The sequence below is a fragment of the Schistocerca gregaria genome, chromosome 4, assembly GCF_023897955.1.
Source record: "Schistocerca gregaria isolate iqSchGreg1 chromosome 4, iqSchGreg1.2, whole genome shotgun sequence".
NCBI lineage: Eukaryota > Metazoa > Arthropoda > Insecta > Orthoptera > Acrididae > Schistocerca > Schistocerca gregaria.
In genome coordinates, this window is record NC_064923.1 from 504,450,980 (window position 1) to 504,466,325 (window position 15,346).

A 15,346-nucleotide genomic window follows, 5' to 3' on the forward strand; every position below is an offset into this window, starting at 1 on the left:
CTACACCGCGATGCAGAGCGCCTCTCTTGCAGAGTCTGCCACTTGAGTTTGCTAAACATTTCCGTAACACTATCACGCTTACCATATAACCCTGTGACGAAACTCTGTCACATATATTCCATTCTGATTACTTTTATACATATCCGTAGAACGCTGCGATGTAACTGTAATAACGTGGAGTTCTACAGGTGTACAGACTTTCCACTTTTGTCAGTATACGAAATATATCAAGAATATGAAAAACCCATCCCGATGAAACATGTTGCTTTCTTTAATATGTAAAAGAATTAAAATATTTGTACTGAGAGCAGTCCTTTGAGGAACAATGATATGTGACGAGTAAACACCACATCAATGATTGCTCTATTCTACGGTCGCAGGTTGGATCCTGTCTCGGGCATGGATGTGTGTGATGTCCTTAGGTTAGTTGGGTTTAAGTAGTTCTAAGTTCTAGGGGACTGATGACCTTAGAAGTTAAGTCCCATAGTGCTCAGAGCCATTTGAACCATTTTACGTCACTGCAACTGCAGTCACCATGTAACAGTTTCGAAACCGATACAATGTGGTACCCAGTGTTAAAGTGTAATAGGAGTGACAGCGATCTCTTTTCAACAGTTGCTGCTCCAAACGCTGAACGTTTCGAAATTATTGTATATGCGGAAGCGTGTGTCAGCACACGCAATGAAACTGGAGAGTTCACATGAGTAACGTGCCGGAGACTCAGATAGAAGTCCATAATGTCTCATAAATTAGAACATGTACGTGTGTATCGTAACTCTTCTTTTGAAAGCTACCTATTAACTGAGCTTCGTATAGCTAACTGCCATGGTAATAATGATTGTCGTGCTTTCACAGCACCTGCTTCCGCAGGTATGCATTGAAATATAATGAAATAATACGAACAGAGGCTCCACTTCACAATTCTGCCTCCATATCGTCCTGTCTTGAAAGTTCGTGTGAAAACTCCACTGTTAAAAGTACTGCCTTCTAGTTGAACATGCGGTGAATCCGTGACAAGTACGTATTGAAAAGGGATAAATTTACTCCCTTAAGTAATGGTCTCACATAACACATACCATACAGTCAGAACAGTGCCATTACTGCAATCGCTTTCCACTCACTTATCTACAGATTGAATTTTTTTCCCATAGCTTCGCTCACAGAGGCAAATGTCACACATATTTCACACATGTACAGGGTTATTCGTAAGTGCCTCCGAGTTTTCAGAAGACGTGAAAACTGCAAGAGAAACGAAAAAATCACATATAACTACGGATAGAGCATCTTTTCAAGGTTCGATTCGTAATATGTGCCGCGGTGTAGCTACACTAGCATACAGAATTTCCAGAACACGTAGAAAAATCGTTCGTTTCGTGTTATCTCATAGAACTAGTTCGCCAGTGCAGATAGGAAAGCCAATGAACAGACCTTCAAAGCGAACTACTGTAGCATCTTCGCCTGAGCGATCTGATTGAATTGCCTGCACTTATAACGTCTGTATATTGTGTCCATACTGAGTACATTTAATGTCAGTTACAATTTTGGAGACATGTTCTGTCCATTGACATGTTTCTTTTTTTCTGTATGTGTTGTAGTTTTCGTCTTCTGAAACCCTGAAGCTACTTATGAGTAACCCTGTATAAATATTTCATATAGTTCACACTTTTTTCCTTTCCATTAAATCTCACCGATAGACTTCCGTTTCGTTTGAAGCATATTGGGGGTTAGAGATTTTCCCTGCCTCGTGATGACTGGGTGTTGTGTGCTATCCTTAGGTTAGGTTTAAGGAGTTCTAAGTTGTAGGGGACTGATGACCATAGATGTTAAGTCCCATAGTGCTCAAAGCCATTTTTTAATCATATTGGCAGCAGTAACCGATTGTCAGTTGAAGAAAAAGAGCTGTTGCTGGCTCCTATCCGGTTCTCCACTGTTTTACACCATGCGACACCAGAGAGGTAGTTAAATGTATCTGTGGTATTCGGCATGAGTTGTGATCTTTGGCCCTGAAACACGTTAACAAAATATTTGGCTCATTGGAGCAATCATTCCCGTGACTTGGATGACGCACTGAACTACATAAGAGACACGTTGCGCATCATACATTGAAAAGTACTTCCAGACAATTAAATACAGGCTAAAAATTCTAACACATAATTTTTTCATGTCGTCCAATCTTATCCCCATTCCGACCCTACGGGTAACAGGAGTATCTTATTGCTACAGTATGTTCATACAAATAATTAGTCATGTATAAACCAAACTTAGCTGAAATTCTTTCAAATGTTCCTGAGTTAGTGTCAATGTCACCCCTTTTCATCTATGAGAGGTAGCCACATCTTTCCCCCACAGTACTCCTTTTCAGATAGAGATGTAAGTACCAAATTTGGTTGAAATCAGTGTTTTAGGACGACATATGGGAAGTACACACGTAAATGATATATGTAAGTTTATAGACTGTCTTGGACAATAGTTTGACTATCTTGAATTTTCTTCTCCAACAACAAAACAGTCATGCAATCGTGCCCAAAGGCGGTTGTAGAGATGCTGGCTGTCTCATGGGAACTATTATTCCGCTCTTTCACCTCTCGACGAAATTGATACAGTTCAGGGCAGAATTTGCTTAGTCATGCTTCATAGCTAGCAAGTGGTCGGAGGTCAGCTAATAGTAAATGACCAGAGAAGTTCACTCGCATCTTGGAATGCGAAAGAACGTTTCTAAGGCCGTACCGAGCTATCTGTCCCTAGCCCCCCCCCCCCCCCCCACCCCACTGTAGAAAATTATCTTCACAACCAGATGCACTTACTGCCCCGCGAAACGCATGTAATGGATACTGATTAATAGCACATATAACCAGGACTATTTCTCATTCACAGCGAAACTAACACGAGCTGCCTCCCGCCTTCCTCCTTGCGATGATCCCCGCAGTAGTTGGTGTTACTCAATGGTAATTTCCAGTTGCCAAATCGACTCAGCAATCACAAAACACCTTTACTGGCGCCAAGGCAGAATTTTCTCTCCTCATAACTTGGTGCCACTAAACCATGAGATCTTCGGTATTTCAGAATAATTTTCTGGTCATTTCGTAAAGGTTTTTTATGCAACAGCCTGTATTTTAATTTTGGAAGCGCATAATCTTCCAAACATTTTACAGCTGCTTTAATTGCATTTGCGGATGGCTGTTGTAAACAAAAAAGATTTACGATTCGAAGATTCTTATTTCAGAAGGACATACAAAACATAAAAACATAATACACGATTCATTGACTATAAAAAACGTAATCAGGCATTTCATGGCTCTGTAGTAGATTTGCTACACAGTGTTTCCCAACATTAAGTTTGCTATGCAACTATCCCGAACAGCTCTTTGCGGGCATTTTTGGGGAAACAAGGATTACCTCAGCCAGTACAATTAGAAAACGTGTTTGACGAAACAATTTTATCAGAACAACCAATGGTGGCTCGCTAAACATTACATTCTATTAATAAATTACTTGTGGTGATTTACGGTTCTCCGAACAATTTTTGTAACGAAAATGCCTGGAGTTAACAGTCGGCTGAAACGTTCTATTGGTCTCTTTTTCAGGATCACAGTTCTTCCTCCTTACTGCGTATATATGAGAAAGAAGAAGCGAAGAGATCGTTAATTTGCAACGAGCCAAATCTTTTGAAAGGATCCGGGCAGCGACAGGCGGAGTGAGGTCTATCCGGACAGCCTAAGGTACACAACGCTCACTTTATCCATACTATACATAGGGCGCATTCGCTGAACGGTAACGTACTACTTGTCTTACAGATTCATTAGCACCTAAGGCTGTCAAAAACCTGAAAACTATCAACCAGTGAAGTACTTATACAAAGCGGTAACCTACATCTTATACAAGAATTTCAGTAGGCGGTGCTCTTCGAGAACGAAACTAAAAATAATACTCGCATACATTGATGTGCGAAAGCTGCAACTTAGGAAGATTGAAGGGCGCTAAAATATTTGAGCTGCTAGTAGTGGAAAAGCAATGAAGAATAAAACACTTGGAGAGAGAGATTTAGTATTGCAAATAAAACGAACAATTCTGTAAGCAATCCATATAATTATATGATTGCAAGTGCACTGGTGTCTGTTAGTAGCCTACCTCATCATCTTAAATAGAAAACTTATTTCAACGACTCTGTATCACTCGTCATCACTCGTGATCGATCTTCTCTTAGATATTTATTTTAATAACTTACAATTTTCTGAGCTGCTGGATTACCGCATTCTTGGAATTACAGCAGCTCACATATTATGAACAATTTGTGTTGTTCTGAAACGAAGAGAGTTAAGTCAGATTAAATTCCTACGCGCCAAGAACGGATCTGTAACGACATCTAATGAACGAATAAAATTGTAAAACACGTCTAAGCTTTAGTATTGGCTGTTTCATTCTCTTAATGTCCAAGTTAGTTTAATTTTGAAGATGGTGTGAAGTTAGATCTGACATAGTCTGGTTCAGCTCAGTGGGGAGAACGAAATTACAGTTGTAAAAATTTTACTGGTCGGGAAGTGTTAATCTCCAAGACTGAATGCCTGACTGCCCCCCAATACCCACCAGAGAAACGTATACTACATCGTATATCTTGATCTATTCACCAACCTCAACAACATCTTTTGAGATCTTTTAGAAAAGTGGAGAAGCAGACTTCAGCAGGAAGGAGTTTCTCTGGGTCAGACTAATTGATTCCGTGCTCGTCTGTAACAATAAAACGTTTGACACATTTTGTTATCTTCCCGCCAGTCCCCAGTATGTACTTAAAGTTTTATTCACATCATGTGTGAATTTGGTCTACACCGTTTATCAAAAGCTCTCTGGTTTCCAGTCGGTTGTCAGTTTCAAAACACTGCATCATCCCGAAGAAGGTCCTACGCGTCATCTTCAGGCGAAGTGTCGAGGTACTTTTCTTTTTGAAAAAGAGGTGGAGCCCATCCACACCCACACCGGCATGATGGCCAACACAAAAAGTCTGCTGCCATCTCTGCATAAGAGTTAGTTTTTACTGAAGTGAGGTCTCACAGGACTTGGGTACTGCGATGTTTGCGTATGTTTGGTTAAGGTTCACCAGTAATACGCGCTCATCTGGTGACAGATTGGGCCGAAAGTAGCGGTTTGAAGGGCAGAGGGGAAAAATGTGCCAAGGCAAGAGCCAAGGGGAAAAAAACCTCTGCGATAATTAGGTCGGGTTGTAACAGCAATAGCAGTTTTCTTGCTGCCTGCACACGTCATGCAAGAGTAGGCTTTGTCAGTAGTGGGTATCACACAGGTCGATACCTTTGACGTTGTGCGGTGGTGTTACTCGGCGGCTGCTGCTGGATACTGGTGTTGGTTTCTCGCTGAGCGTCAGCGTACCTGTAACAATTAGGTTCATCGTCGTTTTGTGTCCGATAGGTCATCTATCGGATTCGCAGTGTAGGGTAGTGTTGGCGGTTTGTTTGTGCCTTAGTGTGCGAGCTTGTCGGTTTCCCTGCTGTAGCCCGTTGAGCGGCTTTAATAACAGCAGGCATATCCAGTCAGTGTTGCTGATATGCAGAGGCTAGCCGATGTCGCTTGTGGGTTTATATTAGTTTGCCGTAGGTGGTCATGCCCTAGCTAGTAGAGTCTTTGGCCACTTGTGCTTCCGCCTATGGTTGTCATCGTAGTTTCCTAGAGTAAGTATGAAAGGATTGTTTGAGTGTCTCGATTTCCTGTATAGTCATGTGGCGTATTTCTTGAGTACTTTCTTGAGGATTTCAAGGCGGTATTCTTTGTGAAGATTCACAGTGCGTGTGTAGCGTGGAGCATTCCTAATGATGCGCAGCACTTTGTTCTGCATGATCTGCAGACGTGTAGGAGCTGCGTATTCCCAGACGGAAGCTGCGTACGTCATCAGAGATGCAATGAGTGTCATGTATATCGATATACAGCGGAAGCAGTAATATTTATACTAGCGGTGTGCCCATCCCACTTGGCACTGAGTGGCTGGATGCTCTCCGGCCAGAGCGTGGGGAAGAGAGGGGGAATGAAGTTGTAGTGGTAGGGGTAGCGGGTGCACTGTTCACATCTCTTTCTGGATTTGCCGGGTGCGTCCTGCGTGGCCGGGTGCGTCTTGCGTGCTGGACGGTTCTCGGCGCGCTCTCTTCGTATTGCTGTTAACGCAGAATTCCGTGCTACACTCATCTGGTGTCCTTGATTCCTGCCAACTAGATTCTCGTGAATCCCCATTTAAATATATTTCTTAAATATATTGTAGCTGATTGCTCGGCACAGCAACTTGGTGTTCTGAAAGTCAAAGGTGGTTTACTTTGAGGCTATGCCCTGCTAAAGGTGATGTCGTACAGTTTTGTGTTCTACTCGCTGCGTTCTGAAATACAGTGCTGCGTTTTCCCAATCTAATGGTGGCCAGATCCCCAGGCGCGGCTGTATATGCCAGGTATGTTCAGCTCTAGTGGGCCTTTCGCAGAGCCAGGGTCCATGTCGCTTTCGGCAGGAACTAGGCCCACTGAAAAACTCTTAACACACAAATGGCACCTAACATACTAGTACTGAACGCAGTGCGACCAGGCGGTAACGATCGATTGTCCTGACTTACTCAATGAAGTATATGGTACATATAACATGTTCCATCGCCCCCTAAGTTGATTCCTTCACATAGTTGGATAATATACAGTGAATGTGATAGTGTCTTTCACAGTACTAACATATTTGTGCAGCAAAATTTTCAGTTGCCGTTTAAAGGTGAAATCCTGATTTGCTAGTTAGGAAGTCTGCTCGTAACAGGATGGCGTCCGGTATTAATTAGCGTCATCGTTGCAAGATTTATAAATGGTTCTCTTTCCGAAGCTAAGACACTGTATTGCTTAAGCAATAAAAGAGAGAAATTCTCACTCTACATATCGTGTTTCTTGTTTTGCATAAAGCTGATGTCAGATGTCGAATGAATTTCCGTGCAGGGATACGCAGAGTGACTGGTTGCATGCTTGAAGTGTTAGTCTGTGTCACGTGGGGTAATATCGTATTATTGTAGTACGCTGAACAGCCTGAGTCAGATATTATACGGTCTTCCACAGCCACTCCTGTAATTGCTGCACAAACGTTATCTCTGTGTAAGTAACGCTGCACACAAACTGTCAAAAATTAAATTATTCATTTGTATGGCCATAGTATCCGTAGTTACTTTATAATTCATGAGGGTATTTTTGATTCGTTGTTGCAGCTACAAAAATGCGTGATTTTTTTCACCAGACGCGATTCGCTTTATTGAAGTAAAGCGTCATCAGTAGTCTGTAATTAAGTTTATTTACATTATGATTTGCTTTTTAGATCGAAAGACAGTTCGTTACGGACAGGTTGGTTCGTACTTACGGTGATTTTTCCGCTGCTTTCTCGCTTACATCGGGAAATGCCGTCTGCTAACACAACCTTGTTTTTCTGTGTTACACATGGCAATTTTCGCCTACTTTTTAGATGTTCTGCATTTCTCACAGTATACTTTTATTCACACCACTGTATTCTGTTTGTTTTCGTACTTCAAGAATGTGTTGATGTTTGTGTTTTCTTTTAATTAGATTATTGTATGTGTGTAATTCTATTTAAGTATATATATATATATATATATATATATATATATATATATATATATATATATATATATATATATATATATATATACTGTGTAAGAGCAGAGGAGGAATTGCGATGGAGATTTTTCTTTTTTTGGGGGGGGGGGGGGGAGGAAGACGAGAAAACATGATGAGTGGTGGACATAAGTATATAGCAGTGTAATAGAGTGAGGGTTAGAGGAGAAGGTGAGAAGCGAGAGGTGAAATGAAACTGTGAGGGGGGGGGGGGAGGGTTGTGGGAGGGTGTGAAGGATGGAAAAGTCTCTCTTCTTTTTCATGTGATTTCACCCCATCCTACTCTCCCACAATCTCCTCCCCCCCCCCCCCCCCACTTTGACACTTTCATTTCACCTCTCGCTCCTCACCTTCCCCTCTAACCCTCACTCCATTACACTGCTATATACTTATGTCCACTCATCATGGTTTCTCCTCCCAAAAAAAAATTTAAAAAAATAAAATAAAATAAAATAAAATAAAATAAAATAAAATCTCCATCGCTATTCCTTGTCTACTCTTACATTACACACATACAATAATCTAATTTAAAAAAAGAATATTTGTAGGTCAAAGACAAAGTAGTGGAAAGGTAATGTTGGCAACACTACAAACCACAAACATCAACACATACTTGAAGTACGAAAACAAACAATGTGCAGTGGTGTGCGTAAAAGTTTGTTGTGAGAAATGTATAGTGCTACAGAACATCTAAAAAGTAGACGAAAATTATCAGTGTCTAACACAACAAAACAACGATGTGCTAGCAGACGGCATTTCCCGATGTAAGCGAGAAAGCAGCTGAAAAATCGCCGTAAGTTCAAACCAGCCTATTCTTAACGAACTGTTTTCTGATCCAAAAAGCAAATCAAAATGTAAATAAACTTGATTACAGACCACTGATGATAGTTTACTTAAATAAAGCGAAACGCATCTGGTGAAAAAAATCACGCATTTTTGTAGTTCCATGACGGATCAAAAATACCCTCATGAATGTCAAAAATTAGATGAAATTAATTAAATGTACTGAAACTAAATGAATAGATCGATGGGGATTAAATCATTGTTGACGCAGTGACATTAAATGACGTCAGTGTAAGCCGTTCAGGTATTCTTAATCTGCAATATAATGAATATGCACTCACAACTGAATCTCTGTGTGAGGCCAGGATTAGATTTACGCGAGACGCGGTCCCCAACGACTCCGCTCCACCAGTGTTGTTGTTTCCACACATCCTGCGAGGAACACTTCTGTTAATAGTGAATGGAAATCATAGACGTTAACGTCAGCGACAGTAAAAATTTATCTAAAGGTGGTATCATTTAAAAAATTATGTAGTCATGCCTGCAGGCGTGTTCAGATGGAATAATTGAGGTGTTTGATTGCGATAAGCAGGAAAGCTGGCTGTGTTGCGAGATCTGGCACAAATTTGCAGTTGAGGCTATACATAGGTGACCCAAAGATTTATTACCCCTGTTAACTGCGAGATTCAGTGCCATCCACTGTCATTCTGGGCACGTGGCGCGTTACGGAACGTATATAGGTAGGGCAGAGATGAATAGGGAATCTGCAAATAGTTCACAACATATGTATTATTTGGAATTAAAAGGGAACAGATACTGGAAAACTACAGAGCTGCATCTTAGAGATACCAGTTCAGAAGCGACCAATATACAATATGTAATCAAAAGTACCCGGACACCTGGCTGAAAATGACTTACAAGTTCGTGGCGACCTCCATCGGTAATGCTGGAATTCAGAATGGTATTGGCCCACCTTTAGCCTTGATGACAGCTTCCACTGTCGCATGCATCAGGTGCTGGAAGGTTTCTTGGGGAATGGCAGCCCATTATTTACAGAGTGCTGCACTGATGAGAGGTCTCGACGTCGGTCGGTGAGGCCTGGCACGAAGTCGGCGTTCCAAAACATCCCAGAGGTGCCCTATAGGATTCAGGTCAGGATTCTGTGCAGGCCAGTCCATTACGGGGATGTTATTGTCGTATAACCACTCAGCCGCAGGCCTTGCGTTATGAAAAGGTGCTCGATCGTGTTGAATGATGCAATCGCCTTCCCCGAATTGCTCTTCATCAGTGGGAAGCAAGAAGGCCCTTAAAACATCAATGTAGACCTGTACCGTGATAGCACCACACTAAACAACAGGGGGTGCAAGCCCCCTCCATGAAAAACACGACCACATCGTAACACCACCGCCTTCGAATTTTACTGTTAGCTCTACACACGCTGGCACATGACGTTTACCGTGCATTCGCCATACCCACAGTCTGCCATCGGATCGCCATATTGTGTATCGTGGTTCGTCACCCCACACAACGTTTATCCACTATTCAGTCGTCCAATGTTTACGTTCCTTACACCAAGCGAGGCGTCGTTTGGCATTTACTGGCGTGATGTGTGGCTTACGAGCAGCCGCTCTACCATGAAATCCAAGTTCTCTTACCTCCCGCCTAACTGTCATAGTACTTCCAGGGTATCCTGATGCACTATGGACTTCCTGTGTGATGGTCAGGATAGATGTCTGCATATTACATATTGCGACCCTCTTTAACTGTCGGCGACGTCTGTCAGTCCACAGACGAGGTCGGCCTGTACGCTTTTGTGCTGTACGTGTCCCTTCAAGTTTCCACTTTACTATCACATCGCAAACAGTAGACCTAGCGATATTTAGGAGCGTGAAAATCTCGCGTATAGACGTATGACACAACCGATACCCAATCACCTGACCACTTTCGAAGTCCGTGAGTTCCGCGGAGCGCCTCATTCTGCTCTTTCATTATGTCTAATGACTGCTGAGGTCGCTGATGTGGAGTACCTGGCAGTATGTGGCAGCACAATACACCTAATATGAAAAACTGTTTTTGGGGATGTCCGGATACTTTTGATCACGTAGTTTATCTACGATCGACCAGATCCTTTGCACCGTCAGACAGCTGGAACCTACAAACACAGTGGATCCATGTGCCTGGCGTCGATTCAAAGTTCCTAATATACTAGCTCACATGCCATAAAACAATTTTAGAACAAAATAGTTGGAGGTAGACTCATGGACCTTAGTGCCTCTTAAAGCCCGTCTCCAGAGCGAAATTAAGTGTGCGTAAGTCTCGCCTCTTACATTCAATGATGAAGTGAAGTTCGCCCGGCGGCAATGAGACTTCAGACACACTCAGAAAAAAATGCGACATTATTTTATCGGCGATACGGCCTGTAAATTGACAAATCCACTGATGCAAGCGTCTTTGTCGAAAGGCAGATCGTTATGGCCCAGCACCTGGGAACATGCATATCGGAAATGGTGAAGTTGGACGGCTAAGAGTTCGTGTTAATGACGTGATGATCTACGGAAAGCGGACGGAGGACGGTGAACCCACGAACAGGCGACAAGGTGTTGGACGTCCACGCCACGTCACAGAACGTCGAGGCCGGAAGCTCGCACTCTCTGTCCCTGTAAAGCAGGACAGGTGGCGATCCGTGGCAGTTCTGACGGCAGAGTACAAAGCTAGTACAGATACAAGTGTTTCAGGGCACACCGTTCACTGCACACTCTATAATATGGGGCGCCCCAACAGACGACCCCTATGCTGACCCAATGACATCGTCAATTAAGATTGCAGTGGGCGTAGTATCATGGTGTTTGGACCGTGGATGATGAAACACGTCGTTTGGTCGGATAAATCACCAGGTCGGTAGCCGTATCCTAGAAAAATGCATCGGGCAATGGACGCAAGCAGCCCTCGGCAGTGTTCCGTGAATCTGCTGAATATAAGACACAACTCTGGTACAAACAACTCACTGAGATAATGGTAGACAGCACCCAACAATGTATTGCGACTAATATTGCCTGTAGAACTTGTAAGTAATGCCTGGTGGAGTCCAGCAACAGCATTTCATGGTGATACAGTGAAAACAGTGATACGCTGGTTGCTGTATGAGTCGTACTCGTGCTCCGTATTGCAGCATGTGCTTTGTGGCATCGTGAGGAACGAATGGTATGAAACGCCCTTGAAAGACATTGTAGATTTCGGCTCCTATGAATTACTGATACCGTTTTCAAACCTTCTTCTTCTGCTTTCCTTTAACAGAGACTGCTTGATACATTGCAATAAATAAATGTCCAGTCATCAGTTGATCGTAATGTTCATTCTTGTCTGTAGTACTATTGAACCCAATCTTGACTAAAGTGATCGTTTGTTAGTCCTGTCCGCGACTAATCAAATTTTGTTACTCGCATCTGACTTCCAGTACTGTGGATGTCAGCCCCAGTGAACTTTCGACTAAGATCGAAGCAGCTTTTTGGCTCAATAAAGCTCGATCAATCGTACATCCAGAGTGTTTGTGTTCGCTACCTCGAAGTACAGAAGCTCTAGACGGTACGTCAGCGAGCGGTTGCATAGTTTTGGTACTTAAGTATTTGTTTAAATTAAAAGTTTGACTATATCTCATAAATTCCACAATTTTTATTGAATCTTTCATGTTATGGCATTTCTCTGACAGGTATTTTAATAATTACATTACTGCAAAAAGTTAAGAATGGGAACTTTTGTCGATACTGTGCATTCACTTATACGGTATGTCACCTTCATTTCCGTTCTTTTTTTTCTCCATCTGGTTCAACATTGTGTTTTCCAACGCCATCACAGAGCCCCTTATTTCATTCTTTGGAGGCACTTTTATAGAATAGGGATCCCATTATTTATTTATTTGTGTTTTGAACAATGCTTGAATCAACTTGTAGAGTACCAAGGACATGTTCTCAAAGAAGACACCATCCTTCCTTAATGTTTCAGTTGCACGCTCGATCAAGCCTCAAATTCTTTGTATTTGAAGAATAACGTTTTATCATCTGATCGTCGAACAGTTGATGATCTAGGTACAACACTTCCCACCCCCAAATTCAGTGAAATAGGTGTTGACGTTGCAGTTGATCGATGAACGGTAGTGTATCGAACCACCGATTTCTTTATAATTGATTCGTCTCAAACACCTGTCAGTATTACATCCTGTAAGGCAAAAACACCATTGTTTAGAGGTATAAATAAAATTTTATTTTCGTCCCGATAGTCTGTCCGCAGTTTTTGACAGACAAGAAACCCATGTATAAAAGACGTTTAAAAAGTGTCATATTCCTGTAGGAGGTAGTACTGATTAACACTAGAAGAAGAGTTCCTATAATAATAAGTATAGAAACCAACAGATGATGAGATACGGCCGTTTTACTTGCGATGTGTAATATGTAGTATTCGATGGTGCAGATGAGGCAGGATTGGCAAAAGATGGCATAGCCAATTTCCACAGTACGTACATGTGGTCAGGTGAAAATCTTCAAGAAATCATGAAAGTGAACTATCAGGATCGCTTCAGTATCATTGTACGGGTAGGAATTGTCGGTGATAAACTCATAAGGGCACAGGGCCATACACTTTACCTTATGGAGTCACAGGTGCCGTGTATCACGGATTCCTGCACGACGAATTATCACCACTATTGAACATCGCTACATCTTCAGAAAGGCAGCGGCTCTGGTCTGTGCAAGAAGAGGCACCACACCATTTTCTACGAAGCATGCGACAGTACCTCACCATAGCACAGTATAAGGGATGGATCGCTCGAGGAGATATCGTAGCATCGCCTTCCACTGATTCAACCTGAATCCATTGGATTTCTGACTATGGGATCATTTAAAGTCATTGGTGTATGCCTAACCTTTTGACAATGTGTACACGTTACAGGAGCGAGTGAACAATGCCGTCCGAATGGAGCCAGGAATGTTTGAAAAAGAGTGTGATTCACTGCGAAGAAGCCGAGCGAGATGGCGCTGTGGTTAGCACACTAGACTCGCATTCGGGAGGACGACGGTTCAATCCCGTCTCCGGCTATCCTGATTTAGGTTTTCCGTGATTTCCCTAAATCGCTTCAGGCAAATGCCGGGATGGTTCCTTTGAAAGGGCACGGCCGATTTCCTTCCCCATCCTTCCCTCACCCGAGCTTGCGCTCCGTCTCTAATGACCTCGTTGTCGACGGGACGTTATAACACCAATATCCTCCTCTTCCTTCACTGCGAAGAAGGGCTGAAGGACGTGTCAGCATTTGTGTTAACCACATGCAGCTGCCTGTAGTGTCTATTTCTTCGTAGCAGACGACGGGAATGAGAGCACATATTGGCCTGTATCTCAACAGATATTGGCTTCCAGGAATTTTACTATAGGAACTTTAATCGAACTTGACCAGCACTACCACTTCTACGAATATGTAACGCTTTTTTTAAACATCTTTTAGAGCTAATGTGTAGCTGAATTCAAAGCTCTTTAGTTGACGGTACCGCTTAGATAACAGCAGAAACTCGTCGTCGTGTAGACTTCATAAGACAACAGATTTTCGTGGTAATCGAGCTGTAAATATCTGTCCACGACTCACGTGCATTTTTCGTACGAAGGTCTAAGGCAAATAATAACAGCGCGTGCTGAAAAGTAGTGCCACCGAATTTTTTATGTGAAAACTCTTAAAGCTGTTTAAGTAAAACAAACATTATTTCTACGTCTGTATTCTTCATGTCTACATTTTTATTTCTCAATGTAGTAAGCATGACGACGAACACACGTCTTCCAACGAGAGAGCACTTTGATGGAACCGTCACTGGCGAATGTCTGATTTTGTTGACGGAGCTATAATCTCATTGCTTCATTACTATCAAAGTGGACTCCTCGAAGGTGATCTTTAAGTTCTGGAAACAGATGAAATCGGATGGGGCCAAATCAGGACTGTATGGAAGATGATCTTGACAACGAACCCAAGGCGTTGGAGTGTTGCAGACGTCGCAGCTCTAGTTCGTGGTCTGGCATTGTTATGCTAAAGGAGAGGGTGTTCCAAGCGTGGACGAACACTTCGAATTCGTGCTTTCAGTTTCCTGAGGGTCTCCTTCCCACTCACCGACATACACTCCTGGAAACTGAAATAAGAACACCGTGAATTCATTGTCCCAGGAAGGGGAAACTTTATTGACACATTACTGGGGTCAGATACATCACATGATCACACTGACAGAACCACAGGCACATAGACACAGGCAACAGAGCATGCACAATGTCGGCACTAGTACAGTGTATATCCACCTTTCGCAGCAATTCAGGCTGCTATTCTCCCATGGAGACGATCGTAGAGATGCTGGATGTAGTCCTGTGGAATGGCTTGCCATGCCATTTCCACCTGGCGCCTCAGTTGTACCAGCGTTCGTGCTGGACGTGCAGACCGCGTGAGACGACGCTTCATCCAGTCCCAAACATGCTCAATGGGGGACAGATCCGGAGATCTTGCTGGCCAGGGTAGTTGACTTACACCTTCTAGAGCACGTTGGGTGACACAGGATACATGCGGACGTGCATTGTCCTGTTGGAACAGCAAGTTCCCTTGCCGGTCTAGGAATGGTAGAACGATGGGTTCGATGACAGTTTGGATGTACCGTGCACTATTCAGTGTCCCCTCGACGATCACCAGAGGTTTACGGCCAGTGTAGGAGATCGCTCCCCACACCATGATGCCGGTTGTTGGCCCTGTGTGCCTCGGTCGTATGCAGTCCTGATTGTGGCGCTCAACTGCACGGCGCCAAACACGCATACGACCATCATTGGCACCAAGGCAGAAGCGACTCTCATCGCTGAAGACGACACGTCTCCATTCGTCCCTCCATTCACGCCTGTCGCGACACCACTGG

At 43.0% G+C, this 15,346-nt stretch overlaps 1 protein-coding gene across 7 annotated transcripts in view; it reads left to right on the top strand.

The window, feature by feature from the left end:
* LOC126268074 (potassium voltage-gated channel protein Shaker) overlaps positions 1 to 15,346 on the top strand; it is a 1,571,080-nt gene that overhangs the window by 1,450,463 nt on the left and 105,271 nt on the right. For 5 of the 7 annotated variants that reach the window (XM_049973530.1, XM_049973527.1, XM_049973528.1 and 2 more), the window contains exon 8: positions 3,585 to 3,719. The exons of the other annotated variants lie outside the window; for them this stretch is intronic. The gene's annotated coding sequence lies outside the window, so the exon portion shown is untranslated. The remainder of the gene's footprint in view (positions 1 to 3,584; positions 3,720 to 15,346) is intronic. 7 annotated transcript variants of the gene reach the window in all.